The sequence below is a fragment of the Symsagittifera roscoffensis genome, chromosome 6, assembly GCF_963678635.1.
Source record: "Symsagittifera roscoffensis chromosome 6, txSymRosc1.1, whole genome shotgun sequence".
NCBI classification, from domain to species: domain Eukaryota; kingdom Metazoa; phylum Xenacoelomorpha; order Acoela; family Convolutidae; genus Symsagittifera; species Symsagittifera roscoffensis.
This window is the reverse complement of record NC_087067.1, coordinates 18415692-18438062: the sequence shown is the minus strand read 5'-3', so window position 1 is coordinate 18438062 and position 22371 is coordinate 18415692. Positions and strand designations below refer to the sequence as shown.

General features: G+C 38.7%; 1 protein-coding gene and 14 non-coding genes across 15 annotated transcripts in view; 14 read left to right on the top strand and 1 right to left on the bottom strand.

The window, feature by feature from the left end:
- The window catches only part of LOC134848630 (uncharacterized), a 244181-nt gene that overhangs the window by 206562 nt on the left and 15248 nt on the right, over positions 1–22371 (bottom strand). The gene's annotated exons all lie outside the window — the stretch shown is intronic.
- Positions 4338–4410, top strand: Trnav-uac (transfer RNA valine (anticodon UAC)). Its single transcript has one exon. It is a non-coding gene; the product is annotated as a tRNA-Val (tRNA).
- Trnav-uac (transfer RNA valine (anticodon UAC)) lies at positions 9915–9987 on the top strand. The gene has a single exon. It is a non-coding gene; the product is annotated as a tRNA-Val (tRNA).
- Positions 10774–10846, top strand: Trnav-uac (transfer RNA valine (anticodon UAC)). Its single transcript has one exon. It is a non-coding gene; the product is annotated as a tRNA-Val (tRNA).
- On the top strand, positions 16970–17042 carry Trnav-uac (transfer RNA valine (anticodon UAC)). The gene has a single exon. It is a non-coding gene; the product is annotated as a tRNA-Val (tRNA).
- Trnav-uac (transfer RNA valine (anticodon UAC)) lies at positions 17814–17886 on the top strand. Its single transcript has one exon. It is a non-coding gene; the product is annotated as a tRNA-Val (tRNA).
- Positions 18384–18456, top strand: Trnav-uac (transfer RNA valine (anticodon UAC)). The gene has a single exon. It is a non-coding gene; the product is annotated as a tRNA-Val (tRNA).
- On the top strand, positions 18669–18741 carry Trnav-uac (transfer RNA valine (anticodon UAC)). The gene has a single exon. It is a non-coding gene; the product is annotated as a tRNA-Val (tRNA).
- Positions 19513–19585, top strand: Trnav-uac (transfer RNA valine (anticodon UAC)). Its single transcript has one exon. It is a non-coding gene; the product is annotated as a tRNA-Val (tRNA).
- On the top strand, positions 20083–20155 carry Trnav-uac (transfer RNA valine (anticodon UAC)). Its single transcript has one exon. It is a non-coding gene; the product is annotated as a tRNA-Val (tRNA).
- Positions 20360–20432, top strand: Trnav-uac (transfer RNA valine (anticodon UAC)). Its single transcript has one exon. It is a non-coding gene; the product is annotated as a tRNA-Val (tRNA).
- Positions 20930–21002, top strand: Trnav-uac (transfer RNA valine (anticodon UAC)). Its single transcript has one exon. It is a non-coding gene; the product is annotated as a tRNA-Val (tRNA).
- On the top strand, positions 21215–21287 carry Trnav-uac (transfer RNA valine (anticodon UAC)). Its single transcript has one exon. It is a non-coding gene; the product is annotated as a tRNA-Val (tRNA).
- Positions 21785–21857, top strand: Trnav-uac (transfer RNA valine (anticodon UAC)). Its single transcript has one exon. It is a non-coding gene; the product is annotated as a tRNA-Val (tRNA).
- Positions 22069–22141, top strand: Trnav-uac (transfer RNA valine (anticodon UAC)). Its single transcript has one exon. It is a non-coding gene; the product is annotated as a tRNA-Val (tRNA).

Sequence of the window (22371 nt, the reverse complement as noted above, 5' to 3'; positions counted from 1 at the left end):
ATTGGAAAATACGGTGAAACTGACTCCAGAAAAAATGCCTGACATGCGAAATTTTTCAGTGACTTTTGACTTATGCACTGATGACAAAAATTCCAGGTCTGCAAAACAAGAAAAAGAAGCTACTTGAGAAAGCTACTTGCAGTGGTGTAGCGGTTATCACGTCTGACTTACACGCAGAAGGTCTCCAGTTCGATCCTCGATAGCATCAGAAAGTGCAGTTTCATAGAATTGATAAAAATGGATTGCACAAAAATTTTGTTCATTGGAAAATACGGTGAAACTGACTCCAGAAAAAATGCCTGACATGCGAAATTTTTCAGTAACTTTTGATTTATGCACTGATGACAAAAATTCCAGGTCTGCAAAACAAGAAAAAGAAGCTTTTTGAGAAATCTAGTTGCAGTGGTGTAGCGGTTATCACGTCTGACTTACACGCAGAAGGTCTCCAGTTCGATCCTGGACAGCATCAGAAAGTCAATTATCATAGTAATGATGAATAAGGACTGTTCAAAGATTTTATTCGTTGAAAAATATTTTTCAGTTAACTCCGAAAAAGTTGCCTGACACGTGACGAAAATACATTAAGACATGCGAAGTTTTACCGCAGTTTTCAACTAACCCGCTGATGACAAAAATTCCAGGTCTACAAAACAAGAAAAAGAAGCTATTTCTGAAAGCTCAGGTGCTGTGGTGTAGCGGCTGGCACGTCTGCCTTTCACGCATAAGGACTCCAGTTCAATCCTGGAAAGCATCAGAAAGTCCAGTTTCATAGAATTTATAAATATGGACTGCACAAAAATTTTGTTCATTGGAAAATACGGTGAAACTGACTCCAGAAAAAATGCCTGACATGCAAAATTTTTCCGTAATTTTTGACATATGCACTGATGACAAAAATTCCAGGTCTGCAAAACAAGAAAAAGAAGCTCTTTGGGAAAGCTCAGGTGCTGTGGTGTAGCGGTTATAACGTCTGACTTACACGCAGAAGGTCTCCAGTTCGATCCTCGATAGCATCAGAAAGTGCAGTTTCATAGAATTGATAAAAATGGATTGCACAAAAATTTTGTTCATTGGAAAATACGGTGAAACTGACTCCAGAAAAAATGCCTGACATGCGAAATTTTTCAGTGACTTTTGACTTATGCACTGATGACAAAAATTCCAGGTCTGCAAAACAAGAAAAAGAAGCTACTTGAGAAAGCTACTTGCAGTGGTGTAGCGGTTATCACGTCTGACTTACACGCAGAAGGTCTCCAGTTCGATCCTGGACAGCATCAGAAAGTCAACTACCATAAAAATGATGAATACTGACTGTACAAAGAATTTGTTCGTTGAAAAATATATATTTCAATTAACTCCAGGAAAAATTGCCTAACATGTGACAAAAATAAATTAAGACATGCGAAAATTTTCCGTAATTTTAGAAAAATACACTGATGACAAAAATTCCAGGTCTGCATGCAAAACAAGAAAAAGAAGCTACTTGAGTAAGCTGAGATGCTGTGATGTAGCGGTTATCACGTCTGCCTAACATGCAGCAGGTCTCCAAGTCAACCCGGTACAGCATCAGAAAGTCAATCGTCATAAAAATTACGAATAAGGACTGTACAAAGATTTTGTTCGTTGAAAAATATATTTCAACTAACTCCAGAAAAACTGCCTGACAGGTGACAAACATTCATCAAGACTTGCGAAAATTTTTCGTTATTTCCGAAAAATGCACTGATGACAAAAATTCCAGGTCTGCAAAACAAGAAAAAGAAGCTACTTCAGAAAGCTCAGGTGCTGTGGTGTAGCGGTTATCAAGTCTGCCATACACGCAGAAGGTCTCCAGTTCGATCCTGGACAGCATCAGAAATTCCAGTTGCATAGAATTGATAAATAGGAAATGCGCAAAGAGTTTGTTAATTGCAAAATACGGTAAAGCTAACTCCAGAAGAATTGCCTGACACCTGACGGAATTTCTCTAAGACAAGCGAAATTTTTTCGTAACTTTTGAAATATGCACTGATGACAAAAATTCCAGGTCTGCAAAACAAGAAAAAGAAGCTACTTGGGAAAGCTCAGGTGCTGTGGTGTAGCGGTTATAACGTCTGACTTACACGCAGAAGGTCTCCAGTTCGATCCTCGATAGCATCAGAAAGTGCAGTTTCATAGAATTGATAAAAATGGATTGCAAAAAAATTTTGTTCATTGGAAAATACGGTGAAACTGACTCCAGAAAAAATGCCTGACATGCGAAATTTTTCAGTGACTTTTGACTTATGCACTGATGACAAAAATTCCAGGTCTGCAAAACAAGAAAAAGAAGCTACTTGAGAAAGCTACTTGCAGTGTTGTAGCGGTTATCACGTCTGACTTACACGCAGAAGGTCTCCAGTTCGATCCTGGACAGCATCAGAAAGTCAACTACCATAAAAATGATGAATACTGACTGTACAAAGAATTTGTTCGTTGAAAAATATATATTTCAATTAACTCCAGGAAAAATTGCCTAACATGTGACAAAAATAAATTAAGACATGCGAAAATTTTCCGTAATTTTAGAAAAATACACTGATGACAAAAATTCCAGGTCTGCATGCAAAACAAGAAAAAGAAGCTACTTGAGTAAGCTGAGATGCTGTGATGTAGCGGTTATCACGTCTACCTAACATGCAGCAGGTCTCCAAGTCAACCCGGTACAGCATCAGAAAGTCAATCGTCATAAAAATTACGAATAAGGACTGTACAAAGATTTTGTTCGTTGAAAAATATATTTCAACTAACTCCAGAAAAACTGCCTGACAGGTGACAAACATTCATCAAGACTTGCGAAAATTTTTCGTTATTTCCGAAAAATGCACTGATGACAAAAATTCCAGGTCTGCAAAACAAGAAAAAGAAGCTACTTCAGAAAGCTCAGGTGCTGTGGTGTAGCGGTTATCAAGTCTGCCATACACGCAGAAGGTCTCCAGTTCGATCCTGGACAGCATCAGAAATTCCAGTTTCATAGAATTGATAAATAGGAAATGCGCAAAGAGTTTGTTAATTGCAAAATACGGTAAAGCTAACTCCAGAAGAATTGCCTGACACCTGACGGAATTTCTATAAGACAAGCGAAATTTTTTCGTAACTTTTGAAATATGCACTGATGACGAAAATTCCAGGTCTGCAAAACAAGAACAAAATGCTACTTGAGAAGCTCAGGTGCTGTGGTGTAGCGCTTCTCACGTTTGCCTTACACACAGAAGGTCTCCAGTTCGATCCTGGATAGATTCAGGAAGTCAATTGTCATAAAAATGTTGAATAAGGACTGTACAAAGATTTTGTTCGTTGAAAAATTTATTTCAACTAACTCCAGAAAAATTGCCTGACACGTGACGAATTTTCATATGACATGCGAAAATTTTCCGTAATTTTCGAAAAACGCACTGATGGCAAAAATTCCAGGTCTGCATACAAAACAAGAAAAAGAAGCTACTTGAGTAAGCTCAGATGCGGTGGTGTAGCGGTTATCACGTCTGCCATACACGCGGAAGGTCTCCAGTGCGATCCTGGACAGCATCAGAAAGTCCAGTTTCATAGAATTGATAAATAGGAAATGCGCAAAGAGTTTGTTAATTGCAAAATACGGTAAAGCTAACTCCAGAAGAATTGCCTGACACCTGACGGAATTTCTATAAGACAAGCGAAATTTTTTCGTAACTTTTGAAATATGCACTGATGACGAAAATTCCAGGTCTGCATACAAAACAAGAACAAAATGCTACTTGAGAAGCTCAGGTGCTGTGGTGTAGCGCTTCTCACGTTTGCCTAATACGCAGAAGGTCTCCAGTTCGATCCTGGATAGCATCAGGAAGTCAATTGTCATAAAAATGTTGAATAAGGACTGTACAAAGATTTTGTTCGTTGAAAAATTTATTTCAACTAACTCCAGAAAAATTGCCTGACACGTGACGAATTTTCATATGACATGCGAAAATTTTCCGTAATTTTCGAAAAACGCACTGATGGCAAAAATTCCAGGTCTGCATACAAAACAAGAAAAAGAAGCTACTTGAGTAAGCTCAGATGCGGTGGTGTAGCGCTTCGCACGTCTGCCTTACACGCAGAAGGTCTCCAGTTCGATCCTGGATAGCATCAGGAAATCAACTGTCATAAAAATGTTGAATATGGACTGTACAAAAAATTTGTTCGTTGCAAAATTTATTTCAACTAACTCCAGAAAAATTGCCTGACACGTGACGAAATTTCATTAAGGCATGCGAAAATTTTCCGTAATTTTCAAAAAATGCAGTGATGACAAAAATTCCAGGTCTGCAAAACAAGAAAAAGAAGCTACTTGAGTAATCTCAGATGCAGTGGTGTAGCGGTTATCACGTCTGCCTTACACGCAGAAGGTCTCCAGTTCGATCCTGGACAGCATCAGAAAGTCCAGTTTCATAGAATTGATAAATATGGATTGCACAAAGATTTTCTCATTGGAAAATATGGTAAAACTAACTCCAGACAATTGCCTGACACGTGATGAAATTACAATAAGTCATGCGAAATTTTTACGTAACTTTTGACATATGAACTGATGACAAAAATTCCAGGTCTGCAAAACAAGAAAAAGAAGCTACTTGAAAAAGCTCAGGTGCTGTGGTGTAGCGGTTAGCGCGTCTGCCTGACACGCAGAAGGTCTTCAAATCGGTACTGGACAGCATCATTGAGTCAATTATCATAAAATTGATGAATAAGGACTGTACAAAGATTTTGTTCGTTGAAAATTATATTCCAACTAACTCCAGAAAAAATGCTTTGAACGTGACGAAAATACAATAAGACATGGGAAATTTTTCCGTAATTTACGACAAATGCACTGATGACAAAAATTCTAGGCCTGCAAATCAAGAAAAAGAAGCTACTCCAGAAAAATTACCTGACACGTGACGAAAATACAAAAAGACATGGGAAATTTTTTCCGTAATTTTCGACAATTGCATGGATGACAAAAATTCCAGGTCTGCAAAACAAGAAAAAGAAGCTACTTAAAAAAGCTCAGGTGCTGTAGTGAAGCGGTTATCACGTCTGCCTCACACGCAGAAAGTCTCCAGTTCGATCCATGATAGCTTCATCTAATCAATTATCATAAAAATGTTGAATAAGGACTGTACAAAGATTTTGTTCGTTGAAAAATTTATTTCAACTAACTCCAGAAAAATTGCCTGACACGTGACGAATTTTCATATGACATTCGAAAATTTTCCGTAATTTTCGAAAAACGCACTGATGGCAAAAATTCCAGGTCTGCATACAAAACAAGAAAAAGAAGCTACTTGAGTAAGCTCAGATGCGGTGGTGTAGCGGTTATCACGTCTGCCATACACGCAGAAGGTCTCCAGTTCGATCCTGGACAGCAACTGTGACATTCGACCAAAATGGACCAAAATGCAAATTCAGCAGATTCGGAATTTTAGCAGCGAACCTTCCGAATTGACGGTTTTAAACGATTAATAACGTTATTGGAACGATTAGTAAAACGGTGAAGGTCAAAATATTCTGGTATTTTGAAATTTTAAAAATTCGAAGTATGACGTCATATTTCTGAGAAACGTCAGAAACGGCCATTTTTGATAGAAAACCAGAGAAAAACACAACAACATTAGTTGCGATGGCGAAAACAACGAAGATTGTGGTTAAAAAAACAACAACGAATTGCAGAAGTAGCAGAGACCGCTCCGAGTTGCAACTATTGTGTCGATACAATAGTTGCAAGGCCGTTGCGAACAACGGTGAAGGGTGGAAAACCAGCTTTCCGGGAGGAGAATAACGGCCTTATTTCCCCGGATTCAGGAATCCGGAGGGGTCTCGAGACTGAAACTTTTATTAACTTATATAAACTTTTAGCTTCCCTATTATGTCCTGAGTTGAATTTAATTAACATCTGAATTCATTCTGCTAAGATGAGAAGCTAGGAGTTGAGGGAAAGGGTTGATCCATCTTCGATAGAGATGATGATTTTTATCTACTGAACAAAAACAATAATAATTCAATAAATAGTAGTAGCCCTGATTTTAGGAGTGACCTCGTGGTCTGGGGATACTAAGACCCAGCCATGAGCTCACTATTTCTGCATGTAATTAAGTTAATTTGAGTGTTTTGACCGAAGCCGAAAGCAGTAACGTTTTTTGTCGACCCGATGTTAGAAAGACCACCGAAAGTACTGGCTTGGTAGAGACGGTTAAAAACATGTGGATGATGGGACTGACTCGCGAAGAATATGATTCAGAAGAAAGGAAGAGGTCAAAAGAAGAGAAGGTTTTCCTTATGACGAACCTGAGGGATCTGATAATCCAAAAAGGAGCAACGGTGAAGATAAAGTGGAGTTGCCTGGCTGGGGACCAGAAGACTGGGTCAAACCTGGTAGCTGTCTGGTGGAAGTCTGTGGACTGGAGGGTCACGTTTGTGGAAGTCTGGACTGTGTGAAGACCCTAGAGAAACAACACAAGCAATTGACGGTATTGTTTGGGAACGTCGTGATGAAAGCAAGAACGGAAACGGAACTGATAGCGGATTGTCATGGAGGAACTGAGGTGAATCTAGTGACTGCACTAGGGTTCTACAGCATGTTTAGTTCTTTAGAGTCACTATTGAATCTAGAACAGAGACATGAGATGGTCACTGCCATCAGTGTAGAAGTATTCCCAGGAGTTCTACAAACCGAGCAGAAACACATAGGAAAATGGAGGGAAGCGATCGAGGCGGAAATGAACATCAGACACAGTGAGAGTTATTGTAGACCATCAGGAGCACGATATTTGGTGGGCTCGGCATTGGCTCCAATGTGCAAGAGCAGATACCCGGTGCATTTTGTAGCTGTGGATGTAAAGAGTACGAGAACGATCGTGGATCAAGCCTTCTCAGTACCAAAGTGTGCGAGACTAACGAGAATGTCCGAAAAATCTTACGAGTTGCTATGTAAAATGTTCTCAGCGGTTCCAGAGAGAACAAAGGAGGAGTTGGAATCGATACTGGGAAGGAAGTTCATGGGATACGTGAGTGGGAATTCAGTGACTTTGAAAGGCAGAAACAGAGAGGATCAACTGTTACAGATTACAATACAGTAGACGAGAATGATGAAGTCCACCGAGTGATGATGGAAGTGGAACTATTACTGGAAGCTTCGGGAAAACGCAATTGGAGGAGCATCATGTTGACGCATGATGAGTTTCACTGCCACTGCTTGTTGCAGACTTGGTGGTATCCCAAGCGTAGTAATCTGGTGTTGATCTGGGACTCTGGAGAGCTGCTCTCCATGGGTTTACCAGACTCATCACAGCCCATAACAGTAGTGATAGTGGGGGTTATGATGGCGAAACGATGGCTGGAAGCTCATGTGAAAGAAAACAATAGACAAGAGGCACCGACGAGAGAACAGTTGCGGAAATTGGATTGTCAAAAAGATTTAGATCTTTTCGAGACCATGTGCAAGATTCTAAACATTCCGATGGAAGTGAAGAAGATATGGGCAAGAAGACGACTGATGCCGTGCTTTAGAGCCAACGTGACTGAATCGTTGTACGAATATGCCAAGAAGCATATGTCGAATCACGGCAGAGTGTATAGTGAATATCAGCTGGACATTGGAGCAGGAGCTTTCAAGCGAGCTTTCGTGACTCATCGGAATGCAGTGACCACCGCTGTAAAGAGAATTTCCAGGACGAGTGAACGTAGTGGAAAGGAGAAGGAAGAGATGTTGAAGGAAGATTTGGAGAGAAACGTGACGTTGTGTCTCCACAACAGCTTCTGCTGAAACAGAGAATCTAACGTGGATCCCCTACCTTGTTGCAAACAGAGGGTAGAAGAGCAGAAGTGTTGGAGGACTGCTTCCAACAGCGTCAGGATAGCAAACGATGTGTTGCAAGACACAGAAACTGAAAGTGCAGAGTCAGTGTCACAGGAGGAAGAGATGGAACATTGACAAACGGTCGAAAGAACAAGAGGCAAAAAGAAAGAAATTTAAAAGAATTTAGAAGTTTTAGAACTTCTAAACGACGAAAAAAAGAAGACAACAAAGGAGTGACGAAGAAAAAGAAAGTGAAACTCAGAATTGTTTTTATGTGTGTGAAAAACTCAAGTGAGAAACCAAGCAACCAAGTTGTAATTGAAAACTGGAACATTTAGTTGAGCTTTGATCATTGAAGGAATTGTTGCATTTATAAGTTTGCATTTTGATTTTAGTTAAGTGGCTTTAGAGACACTTACTTACTATTTATTTAGAAAGGCTTGAGTGAAGAGTATATTTAAATACTCGAGCCTGCATGATTGTTTTTAATCAACTAGGAGAACTGATCACTTTGTGGTGATATGAAAGGCTTGGGTAATCTCTCGAAGAGGGAGATTGTTTCATTGTTCTTTCTAACCACAGAGTTTCTTAGTTTTGATATTCAGGACAATAACAAGCAAGATTTCCGAAGGGAAGAAGCATAGTAGGATAATTTTAGCTTGTTGGTTGGCAGGACTGTCCTGCAAACCAACACCTTTTAAATCTAGGAGAAAAAGTTTTTAATCAGGACATTGACATTGGAAGTCGGAAAAGATGTTTTTATCTTAGGTCATATCCTCAATGTGCAGATTAATGAAAGAATTTGAAGGCTATAGTGATGTAGTATGATGCCATTTATTTTCTGCAGTGAGTCGATATGTCGCGGATAAAAGTAATTTCGTGCATTTTGTAAATTCTGTTCGATGACACTGTACCTAATTTACGAACATTGCGAGATTCAGTAGGGACATTGACCGGACTGTCCGGGGAGTATGTGACATTTGACCAGAATGGACCAAAATGCAAATTCAGCAGATTCGGAATTTTAGCAGCGAACCTTCCGAAATGACGGTTTTAAGCGATTAATAACGTTATTGGAACGATTAGTAAAACGGCGAAGGTCAAGATATTCTGGTATTTTGAAATTTTAAAAACTCGAAGTATGACGTCATATTTCTGAGAAACATCAGAAACGGCCATTTTTGATAGAAAACCAGAGAAAAACACAACAACATTAGTTACGATAGCGAAAACAACGAAGATTGTGGTTAAAAAAACAACAACGAATTGCAGAAGTAGCAGAGACCGCTCCGAGTTGCAACTATTGTGTCGCTACAATAGTTGCAAGGCCGTTGCGAACAACGGTGAAGGGTGGAAAACCAGCTTTCCGGGAGGAGAATAAGAACCTTATTTCCCCGGATTCAGGAATCCGGAGGGGTCTCGGGACTGAAACTTTTTTAACTTATATAAACTTTTAGCTTCCCTATAATGTCCTGAGTTGAATTTAATTAACATCTGAATTCATTCTGCTAAGATGAGAAGCTAGGAGTTGAAGGAAAGGGTTGATCCATCTTCGATGGAGATGATGATTTTTATCTACTGAACAAAAACAATAATAATTCAATAAATAGTAGTAGCCCTGATTTTAGGAGTGACCTCGTGGTCTGGGGATACTGAGACCCAGCCATGAGCTCACTATTTCTGCATGTAATTAAGTTAATTTGAGTGTTTTGACCGAAGCCGAAAGCAGTAACGTTTTTTGTCGATCCGATGTTAGAAAGACCACCGAAAGTACTGGCTCGGTAGAGACCGTTAAAAACATGTAAAGCTCTGTTTAGACGTTAGCCAGTCGTCTTAGGACTTAGTTTTATTTTCCGTTGATATGTATCTTCCGGGCGAATGTTACAAACAGAAAGTCCAGTTTCACAGAATTGATAAATAGAATTGCACAAAGATTTTGTTCATTGCAAAATACGGTAAAACTAACTCCAGAAAAATTGCCTGACACGTGATGAAATTATAATAACACATGCAAAATTTTTCGGTAACTTTTGACATATCCACTGATGACAAAAATTCCAGGTCCGCAAAACAAAAAAAAGAAGCTACTTCAGAAAGCTCAGGTGCTGTGATGTAGCGGTTATCACGTCTGCCTTACACGCAGAAAGTCTCCAGTTCGATCCTGGACAGCATCAGAAAGTCCAGTTTCATAGAATTGATAAATAGGAATTGCACAAAGCTTTTGTTCATTGCAAAATACGGTAAAGCTAACTCCCGAAGAATTGTCTGACACTTGAAGGAATTACTATAAGACATGCGAAATTTTTTCGTAACTTTTGAATTATGCACTGATGACGAAATATCCAGGTCTGCAAAACAAGAACAAAAAGCTACTTGAGAAAGCTCAGGTGCTCTGGTGTAGCGCTTCTCACGTCTGCCTTACAGGCAGAAGGTCTCCAGTTCGATCCTGGATAGCATCAGGAAGTAAATTGTCATAAAAAAGTTGAAAAAGGACTGTACAAAGCTTTTGTTCGTTGAAAAATTTATTTCAACTAACTCCAGAAAAATTGCCTGACACGTGACGAAATTTCATTAAGACATGCGAAAATTTTCCGTAATTTTCGAAAAACGCACTGATGGCAAAAATTCCAGGTCTGCATGCAAAACAAGAAAAAGAAGCTACTTGAGTAAGCTCAGATGCTGTGGTGTAGCGGTTATCACGTCTGCCATACACGCAGAAGGTCTCCAGTTCGATCCTGGACAGCAAAAAAAAGTCCAGTTTCACAGAATTGATAAACAGGAATTGCACAAAGATTTTGTTCATTGCGAAATACGGTAAAACTAACTCCAGAAAAATTGCCTGACACGTGATAAAATTACAATAAGACATGCGAAATTTTTCCGTAACTTTTGACATATGCACTGATGACAAAAATTCCAGGTCTGCAAAACAAGAAAAAGAAGCTACTTCAGAAAGCTCAGATGCTGTGGTGTAGCGGTTATCACGTCTGCCTTACACGCAGAAGGTCTCCAGTTCGATCCTGGACAGTATCAGAAAGTCCAGTTTCATAGAATTGATAAATAGGAATTGCACAAAGATTTTGTTCATTGCAAAATACGGTAAAGCTAACTCCAGAAGAATTGCCTGACACTTGACGGAATAACTATAAAACATGCGAAATGTTTTCGTAACTTTTGAATTATGCACTGATGACGAAAATTCCAGGTCTGCAAAACAAGAACAAAAAGCTACTTGAGAAAGCTCAGGTGCTCTGGTGTAGCGCTTCTCACGTCTGCCTTACACGCAGAAGGTCTCCAGTTCGATCCTGGATAGCATCAGGAAGTAATTTGTCATAAAAAAAGTTGAAAAAGGACTGTACAAAGGTTTTGTTCGTTGAAAAATTTATTTCAACTAACTCCAGAAAAATTGCCTGACACGTGACGAAATTTCATTAGGACATGCGAAAATTTTCCGTAATTTTCGAAAAACGCACTGATGGCAAAAATTCCAGGTATGCATGCAAAACAAGAAAAAGAAGCTACTTGAGTAAGCTCAGATGCTCTGGTGTAGCGGTTATCACGTCTGCCATACACGCAGAAGGTCTCCGGTTCGATCCTGGACAGCAACAAAAAGTCCAGTTTCACAGAATTGATAAATAGGAATTGCACAAAGATTTTGTTCATTGCAAAATACGGTAAAACTAACTCCAGAAAAATTGCCTGACACGTGATAAAATTACAATAAGACAAGCGAAATTTTTCCGTAAGTTTTGACATATGCACTGACGACAAAAATTCCAGGTCTGCAAAACAAGAAAAAGAAGCTACTTCAGAAAGTTCAGGTGCTGTGGTGTAGCCGTTATCACGTCTGCATTACACGCAGAAGGTCTCCAGTTCGATCCTGGACAGTATCAGAAAGTCAAGTTTCATAGAATTGATAAATAGGAATTGCACAAAGATTTTGTTCATTGCAAAATACGGTAAAGCTAACTCCAGAAGAATTGCCTGACACTTGACGGAATTACTATAAGACATGCAAAATTTCTTCGTAACTTTTGAAATATGCACTGATGACGAAAATTCCAGGTCTGCAAAACAAGAACAAAAAGCTACTTGAGAAAGCTCAGGTGCTGTGGTGTAGCGTTTCTCACGTCTGCCTTACACGCAGAAGGTCTCCAGTTCGATCTTGGATAGCATCAGGAAGTCAATTGTCATAAAAAAGTTGAATAAGGAATGTACAAAGATTTTGTTCGTTGAAAAATATATTTCAATTAACTCCAGAAAAATTGCCTGACACGTGACGACAATACATTAAGACATGCAAAAATTTTCCGTAAAATTCTACAAATGCAATGATGACAAAATTCCAGGTCTGCAAAACAAGAAAAAGAAGCTACTTGAGTAATCTGAGGAACTGTGGTGTAGGGGTTATCACGTCTGCCTTACACGCAGAAGGTCTCCAGTTCTATCCTGGATAGCATCAGGAAGTCAATTGTCATAAAAAAAGTTGAATAAGGAATGTACAAAGATTTTGTTCGTTGAAATTTATATTTCAATTAACTCCGGAAAAATTGCCTGATACGTGACAACAATACATTAAGACATTAATACATTAATTTTCCGTAGTTTTCGACAAATGCACTGATGATAAAATTCGAGGTCTGCAAAACAAGAAAAAGAAGCTACTTGAGAAAGCTCAGGAGCTGCTGTGTAGGGGTTATCACGTCTGACTTACACGCAAAAGTTCTCCAGTTCGATCCTGGTCAGCATCCGAAAGTGCAGGATCATAAAATTGATAAATATGGATTGCACAAAAAATTTGTTCAATGGAAAATACGGTGAAACTTACTCCAGAAAAATTTCCTGACATGCGAAATTTTTCCGTAACTTTTGACATATGCACTGATGACAAAAATTCCAGGTCTGCAAAACAAGAAAAAGAAGCTACTTGGGAAAGCTCAGGTGCTGTGGTGTAGCGGTTAGCACGTCTGCCTAACATGCAGATGTTCTCCAAGTCAATCCTGGACAGCATCAGAACGTCAACTACCATAAAAATGATGAATAATGACTGTACAAAGAATTTGTTCGTTGAAAAATATATTTCAATTAACTCCAGAAAAATTGCCTGACACGTGACGACAATACATTAAGACATGCAAAAATTTTCCGTAAAATTCTACAAATGCAATGATGACAAAATTCCAGGTCTGCAAAACAAGAAAAAGAAGCTACTTGAGTAATCTGAGGAACTGTGGTGTAGGGGTTATCACGTCTGCCTTACACGCAGAAGGTCTCCAGTTCTATCCTGGATAGCATCAGGAAGTCAATTGTCATAAAAAAAGTTGAATAAGGAATGTACAAAGATTTTGTTCGTTGAAATTTATATTTCAATTAACTCCGGAAAAATTGCCTGATACGTGACAACAATACATTAAGACATTAATACATTAATTTTCCGTAGTTTTCGACAAATGCACTGATGATAAAATTCGAGGTCTGCAAAACAAGAAAAAGAAGCTACTTGAGAAAGCTCAGGAGCTGCTGTGTAGGGGTTATCACGTCTGACTTACACGCAAAAGTTCTCCAGTTCGATCCTGGTCAGCATCCGAAAGTGCAGGATCATAAAATTGATAAATATGGATTGCACAAAAAATTTGTTCAATGGAAAATACGGTGAAACTTACTCCAGAAAAATTTCCTGACATGCGAAATTTTTCCGTAACTTTTGACATATGCACTGATGACAAAAATTCCAGGTCTGCAAAACAAGAAAAAGAAGCTACTTCAGAAAGTTCAGATGCTCTGGTGTAGCGGTTATCACGTCTGCCATACACGCAGAAGGTCTCCGGTTCGATCCTGGACAGCAACAAAAAGTCCAGTTTCACAGAATTGATAAATAGGAATTGCACAAAGATTTTGTTCATTGCAAAATACGGTAAAACTAACTCCAGAAAAATTGCCTGACACGTGATAAAATTACAATAAGACAAGCGAAATTTTTCCGTAAGTTTTGACATATGCACTGACGACAAAAATTCCAGGTCTGCAAAACAAGAAAAAGAAGCTACTTCAGAAAGTTCAGGTGCTGTGGTGTAGCCGTTATCACGTCTGCATTACACGCAGAAGGTCTCCAGTTCGATCCTGGACAGTATCAGAAAGTCAAGTTTCATAGAATTGATAAATAGGAATTGCACAAAGATTTTGTTCATTGCAAAATACGGTAAAGCTAACTCCAGAAGAATTGCCTGACACTTGACGGAATTACTATAAGACATGCAAAATTTCTTCGTAACTTTTGAAATATGCACTGATGACGAAAATTCCAGGTCTGCAAAACAAGAACAAAAAGCTACTTGAGAAAGCTCAGGTGCTGTGGTGTAGCGTTTCTCACGTCTGCCTTACACGCAGAAGGTCTCCAGTTCGATCTTGGATAGCATCAGGAAGTCAATTGTCATAAAAAAGTTGAATAAGGAATGTACAAAGATTTTGTTCGTTGAAAAATATATTTCAATTAACTCCAGAAAAATTGCCTGACACGTGACGACAATACATTAAGACATGCAAAAATTTTCCGTAAAATTCTACAAATGCAATGATGACAAAATTCCAGGTCTGCAAAACAAGAAAAAGAAGCTACTTGAGTAATCTGAGGAACTGTGGTGTAGGGGTTATCACGTCTGCCTTACACGCAGAAGGTCTCCAGTTCTATCCTGGATAGCATCAGGAAGTCAATTGTCATAAAAAAAGTTGAATAAGGAATGTACAAAGATTTTGTTCGTTGAAATTTATATTTCAATTAACTCCGGAAAAATTGCCTGATACGTGACAACAATACATTAAGACATTAATACATTAATTTTCCGTAGTTTTCGACAAATGCACTGATGATAAAATTCGAGGTCTGCAAAACAAGAAAAAGAAGCTACTTGAGAAAGCTCAGGAGCTGCTGTGTAGGGGTTATCACGTCTGACTTACACGCAAAAGTTCTCCAGTTCGATCCTGGTCAGCATCCGAAAGTGCAGGATCATAAAATTGATAAATATGGATTGCACAAAAAATTTGTTCAATGGAAAATACGGTGAAACTTACTCCAGAAAAATTTCCTGACATGCGAAATTTTTCCGTAACTTTTGACATATGCACTGATGACAAAAATTCCAGGTCTGCAAAACAAGAAAAAGAAGCTACTTCAGAAAGTTCAGATGCTCTGGTGTAGCGGTTATCACGTCTGCCATACACGCAGAAGGTCTCCGGTTCGATCCTGGACAGCAACAAAAAGTCCAGTTTCACAGAATTGATAAATAGGAATTGCACAAAGATTTTGTTCATTGCAAAATACGGTAAAACTAACTCCAGAAAAATTGCCTGACACGTGATAAAATTACAATAAGACAAGCGAAATTTTTCCGTAAGTTTTGACATATGCACTGACGACAAAAATTCCAGGTCTGCAAAACAAGAAAAAGAAGCTACTTCAGAAAGTTCAGGTGCTGTGGTGTAGCCGTTATCACGTCTGCATTACACGCAGAAGGTCTCCAGTTCGATCCTGGACAGTATCAGAAAGTCAAGTTTCATAGAATTGATAAATAGGAATTGCACAAAGATTTTGTTCATTGCAAAATACGGTAAAGCTAACTCCAGAAGAATTGCCTGACACTTGACGGAATTACTATAAGACATGCAAAATTTCTTCGTAACTTTTGAAATATGCACTGATGACGAAAATTCCAGGTCTGCAAAACAAGAACAAAAAGCTACTTGAGAAAGCTCAGGTGCTGTGGTGTAGCGTTTCTCACGTCTGCCTTACACGCAGAAGGTCTCCAGTTCGATCTTGGATAGCATGAGGAAGTCAATTGTCATAAAAAAGTTGAATAAGGAATGTACAAAGATTTTGTTCGTTGAAAAATATATTTCAATTAACTCCAGAAAAATTGCCTGACACGTGACGACAATACATTAAGACATGCAAAAATTTTCCGTAAAATTCTACAAATGCAATGATGACAAAATTCCAGGTCTGCAAAACAAGAAAAAGAAGCTACTTGAGTAATCTGAGGAACTGTGGTGTAGGGGTTATCACGTCTGCCTTACACGCAGAAGGTCTCCAGTTCTATCCTGGATAGCATCAGGAAGTCAATTGTCATAAAAAAAGTTGAATAAGGAATGTACAAAGATTTTGTTCGTTGAAATTTATATTTCAATTAACTCCGGAAAAATTGCCTGATACGTGACAACAATACATTAAGACATTAATACATTAATTTTCCGTAGTTTTCGACAAATGCACTGATGATAAAATTCGAGGTCTGCAAAACAAGAAAAAGAAGCTACTTGAGAAAGCTCAGGAGCTGCTGTGTAGGGGTTATCACGTCTGACTTACACGCAAAAGTTCTCCAGTTCGATCCTGGTCAGCATCCGAAAGTGCAGGATCATAAAATTGATAAATATGGATTGCACAAAAAATTTGTTCAATGGAAAATACGGTGAAACTTACTCCAGAAAAATTTCCTGACATGCGAAATTTTTCCGTAACTTTTGACATATGCACTGATGACAAAAATTCCAGGTCTGCAAAACAAGAAAAAGAAGCTACTTGGGAAAGCTCAGGTGCTGTGGTGTAGCGGTTAGCACGTCTGCCTAACATGCAGATGTTCTCCAAGTCAATCCTGGACAGCATCAGAAAGTCAACTACCATAAAAATGATGAATAATGACTGTACAAAGAATTTGTTCGTTGAAAAATATATTTCAACTAAATCCAGCAAAAATTGCCTAACATGTGACGAAAATAAATTAAGACATGCGAAAATTTTCCGTAATTTTCGAAAAATGCACTGATGACAAAAATTCCAGGTCTGCATGCAAAACAAGAAAAAGAAGCTACTTGAGTAAGCTCAGATGCTGTGATGTAGCGATTATCACGTCTGCCTAACATGCAGGTCTCCAAGTCAACCCTGGACAGCATCAGAAAGTCAATCGTCATAAAATGACGAATAAGGAGTGTACAAAGATTTTGTTCGTTGAAAAATATATTTCAACTAACTCCAGAAAAACTGCCTGACAGGTGACAAAAATTCATCAAGACTTGCAAAAAATTTTCGTTATTTCCGAAAAATGCACTGACGACAAAAATTCCAGGTCTGCAAAACAAGAAAAAGAAGCTACTTCAGAAAGCTAAGGTGCTGTGGTGTAGCGGTTATCAAGTCTGCCTTACACGCAGAAGGTCTCAAGTTCGATCCTGGACAGCATCAGAAAGTCCAGTTTCATAGAATTGATAGATAGGAATTGCACAAAGATTTTGTTCATTGCAAAATACGGTAAAGCTAACTCCAGAAGAATTGACTGACACCTGACCGAATTACTATAAGACACGCGTAACTTTTGAAAAATGCACTGATGACGAAAATTCCAGGTCTGCAAAACAAGAACAAAATGCTACTTGAGAAAGCTCAGGGGCTGTAGTGTAGCGCTTCTCACGTCTGCCTTACACGCAGAAGGTCTCCAGTTCGATCCTGAAAAGCATGAGGAAGTCAAATGTCATAAAAATGTTGAATAAGGACTGTACAAAGATTTTGTTCATTGAAAAAGTTATTTCAACTAACTCCAGAAAAACTGCCTGACACGTGACAAACATTCATCAAGACTTGCGAAAGTTTATCGTTATTTCCAAAAAATGCACTGATGACAAAAATTCCAGGTCTGCAAAACAAGAAAAAGAAGCTACTTCAGAAAGCTCAGGTGCTGTGGTGTAGCGGTTATCAAGTCTGCCATACACGCAGAAGGTCTCCAGTTCGATCCTGGACAGCAACAAAAAGTCCAGTTTCACAGAATTGATAAATAGGAAGTGCAAAAAGATTTTGTTCATTGCAAAATACGGTAAAACTAACTCCAGAAAAAATGCCTGACACGTGATGAAATTACAATAAGACATGCAAAACTGTTACGTAACTTTTGACATATGCACTGATGACAAAAATTCCAGGTCTGCAAAACAAGAAAAAGAAGCTAATTGAGAAAGCTCAGGTGCTGTGGTGTAGCGGTTATCACGTCTGCCTTACACGCAGAAGGTCTCAAGTTCGATCCTGGACAGCATCAGAAAGTCCAGTTTCACAGAATTGATAAATAGGAAGTGCAAAAAGATTTTGTTCATTGCAAAATACGGTAAAACTAACTCCAGAAAAAATGCCTGACACGTGATGAAATTACAATAAGACATGCAAAACTGTTACGTAACTTTTGACATATGCACTGATGACAAAAATTCCAGGTCTGCAAAACAAGAAAAAGAAGCTAATTGAGAAAGCTCAGGGGCTGTAGTGTAGCGCTTCTCACGTCTGCCTTACACGCAGAAGGTCTCCAGTTCGATCCTGAAAAGCATGAGGAAGTCAAATGTCATAAAAATGTTGAATAAGGACTGTACAAAGATTTTGTTCATTGAAAAAGTTATTTCAACTAACTCCAGAAAAACTGCCTGACACGTGACAAACATTCATTAAGACATGCGAAAATTTTCCGTAATTTCCGAAAAATGCACTGATGACAAAAATTCCAGGTCTGCAAAACAAGAAAAAGAAGCTACTTCAGAAAGCTCAGGTGCTGTGGTGTAGCGGTTATCAAGTCTGCCTTACACGCAGAAGGTCTCCAGTTCGATCCTGGACAGCAACAAAAAGTCCAGATTCACAGAATTGATAAATAGGAAGTGCAAAAAGATTTTGTTCATTGCAAAATACGGTAAAACTAACTCCAGAAAAAATGCCTGACACGTGATGAAATTACAATAAGACATGCAAAACTGTTACGTAACTTTTGACATATGCACTGATGACAAAAATTCCAGGTCTGCAAAACAAGAAAAAGAAGCTAATTGAGAAAGCTCAGGTGCTGTGGTGTAGCGGTTATCACGTCTGCCTTACACGCAGAAGGTCTCAAGTTCGATCCTGGACAGCATCAGAAAGTCCAGTTTCATAGAATTGATAGATAGGAATTGCACAAAGATTTTGTTCATTGCAAAATACGGTAAAGCTAACTCCAGAAGAATTGACTGACACCTGACCGAATTACTATAAGACACGCGTAACTTTTGAAAAATGCACTGATGACGAAAATTCCAGGTCTGCAAAACAAGAACAAAATGCTACTTGAGAAAGCTCAGGGGCTGTAGTGTAGCGCTTCTCACGTCTGCCTTACACGCAGAAGGTCTCCAGTTCGATCCTGAAAAGCATGAGGAAGTCAAATGTCATAAAAATGTTGAATAAGGACTGTACAAAGCTTTTGTTCATTGAAAAAGTTAGTTCAACTAACTCCAGAAAAACTGCCTGACACGTGACAAACATTCATCAAGACTTGCGAAAGTTTATCGTTATTTCCAAAAAATGCACTGATGACAAAAATTCCAGGTCTGCAAAACAAGAAAAAGAAGTTACTTCAGAAATCTCAGGTGCTGTGGTGTAGCGGTTATCAAGTCTGCCATACACGCAGAAGGTCTCCAGTTCGATCCTGGACAGCAACAAAAAGTCCAGTTTCACAGAATTGATAAATAGGAAGTGCAAAAAGATTTTGTTCATTGCAAAATACGGTAAAACTAACTCCAGAAAAAATGCCTGACACGTGATGAAATTACAATAAGACATGCAAAACTGTTACGTAACTTTTGACATATGCACTGATGACAAAAATTCCAGGTCTGCAAAACAAGAAAAAGAAGCTAATTGAGAAAGCTCAGGTGCTGTGGTGTAGCGGTTATCACGTCTGCCTTACACGCAGAAGGTCTCAAGTTCGATCCTGGACAGCATCAGAAAGTCCAGTTTCACAGAATTGATAAATAGGAAGTGCAAAAAGATTTTGTTCATTGCAAAATACGGTAAAACTAACTCCAGAAAAAATGCCTGACATGTGATGAAATTACAATAAGACATGCAAAACTGTTACGTAACTTTTGACATATGCACTGATGACAAAAATTCCAGGTCTGCAAAACAAGAAAAAGAAGCTAATTGAGAAAGCTCAGGGGCTGTAGTGTAGCGCTTCTCACGTCTGCCTTACACGCAGAAGGTCTCCAGTTCGATCCTGAAAAGCATGAGGAAGTCAAATGTCATAAAAATGTTGAATAAGGACTGTACAAAGATTTTGTTCATTGAAAAAGTTATTTCAACTAACTCCAGAAAAACTGCCTGACACGTGACAAACATTCATTAAGACATGCGAAAATTTTCCGTAATTTCCGAAAAATGCACTGATGACAAAAATTCCAGGTCTGCAAAACAAGAAAAAGAAGCTACTTCAGAAAGCTCAGGTGCTGTGGTGTAGCGGTTATCAAGTCTGCCTTACACGCAGAAGGTCTCCAGTTCGATCCTGGACAGCAACAAAAAGTCCAGATTCACAGAATTGATAAATAGGAAGTGCAAAAAGATTTTGTTCATTGCAAAATACGGTAAAACTAACTCCAGAAAAAATGCCTGACACGTGATGAAATTACAATAAGACATGCAAAACTGTTACGTAACTTTTGACTGATGACAAAAATTCCAGGTCTGCAAAACAAGAAAAAGAAGCTAATTGAGAAAGCTCAGGTGCTGTGGTGTAGCGGTTATCACGTCTGCCTTACACGCAGAAGGTCTCCAGTTCGATCCTGGACAGCATCAGAAAGTCCAGTTTCACAGAATTGATAAATAGGAAGTGCAAAAAGATTTTGTTCATTGCAAAATACGGTAAAACTAACTCCAGAAAAAATGCCTGACACGTGATGAAATTACAATAAGACATGCAAAACTGTTACGTAACTTTTGACATATGCACTGATGACAAAAATTCCAGGTCTGCAAAACAAGAAAAAGAAGCTAATTGAGAAAGCTCAGGGGCTGTAGTGTAGCGCTTCTCACGTCTGCCTTACACGCAGAAGGTCTCCAGTTCGATCCTGAAAAGCATGAGGAAGTCAAATGTCATAAAAATGTTGAATAAGGACTGTACAAAGATTTTGTTCATTGAAAAAGTTATTTCAACTAACTCCAGAAAAACTGCCTGACACGTGACAAACATTCATTAAGACATGCGAAAATTTTCCGTAATTTCCGAAAAATGCACTGATGACAAAAATTCCAGGTCTGCAAAACAAGAAAAAGAAGCTACTTCAGAAAGCTCAGGTGCTGTGGTGTAGCGGTTATCAAGTCTGCCTTACACGCAGAAGGTCTCCAGTTCGATCCTGGACAGCAACAAAAAGTCCAGATTCACAGAATTGACAAATAGGAAGTGCAAAAAGATTTTGTTCATAGCAAAATACGGTAAAACTAACTCCAGAAAAAATGCCTGACACGTGATGAAATTACAATAAGACATGCAAAACTGTTACGTAACTTTTGACATATGCACTGATGACAAAAATTCCAGGTCTGCAAAACAAGAAAAAGAAGCTAATTGAGAAAGCTCAGGTGCTGTGGTGTAGCGGTTATCACGTCTGCCTTACACGCAGAAGGTCTCAAGTTCGATCCTGGACAGCATCAGAAAGTCCAGTTTCATAGAATTGATAAATAGGAATTGCACAAAGATTTTGTTCATTGCAAAATACGGTAAAGCTAACTCCAGAAGAATTGCCTGACACCTGACGGAATTACTATAAGACACGCGAAACTTTTTCGTAACTTTTGAAAAATGCACTGATGACGAAAATTCCAGGTTTGCAAAACAAGAACAAAATGCTACTTGAGAAAGCTCAGGGGCTGTAGTGTAGCGCGTCTCACGTCTGCCTGACACGCATAAGGTCTCCAGTTCGATCCTGGAAAGCATCAGGAAGTCAAATGTCATAAAAATGTTGAATAAGGACTGTACAAAGATTTTGTTCATTGAAAAATTTATTTCAACTAACTCCAGAAAAGTTGCCCGACACGTGACGAAATTTCATTAAGACTTGCGAAAATTTTCCGTAATTTCCGAAAAATGCACGGATGACAAAAATTCCAGGTCTGCAAAACAAGAAAAAGAAGCTACTTCAGAAAGCTCAGGTGCTGTGGTGTAGCGGTTATCAAGTCTGCCTTACACGCAGAAGGTCTCCAGTTCGATCCTGGACAGCAACAAAAAGTCCAGTTTCACAGAGTTGATATATAGGAATTGCAAAAAATTTTGCTCATGGCAAAATACGGTAAAACTAACTCCAGAAAAAATGCCTGACACGTGATGAAATTACAATAAGACATGCGAAACTGTTACGTAACTTTTGACATATGCACTGATGACAAAAATTCCACGTCTGCAAAACAAGAAAAAGAAGCTAATTCAGAAAGCTCAGGTGCTGTAGTGTAGCGGTTATCACGTCTGCCTTACACGCAGAAGGTCTCCAGTTCGATCCTGGACAGCATCAGAAAGTCCAGCTCATAGAATTGATAAATAGGAATTGCACAAAGAATTTGATCATTGCAAAATACGGTAAAGCTAACTCCAAAAGAATTGCCTGACACTTGACGGAATTACTATAAGACATGTGAAATTGTTTCGTAACTTTTGAAATATGCACTGATGACGAAAATCCCAGTTCTGCAAAACAAGAACAAAAAGCTACTTGAGAAAGCTCAGGTGCTGTGGTGTAGCGCT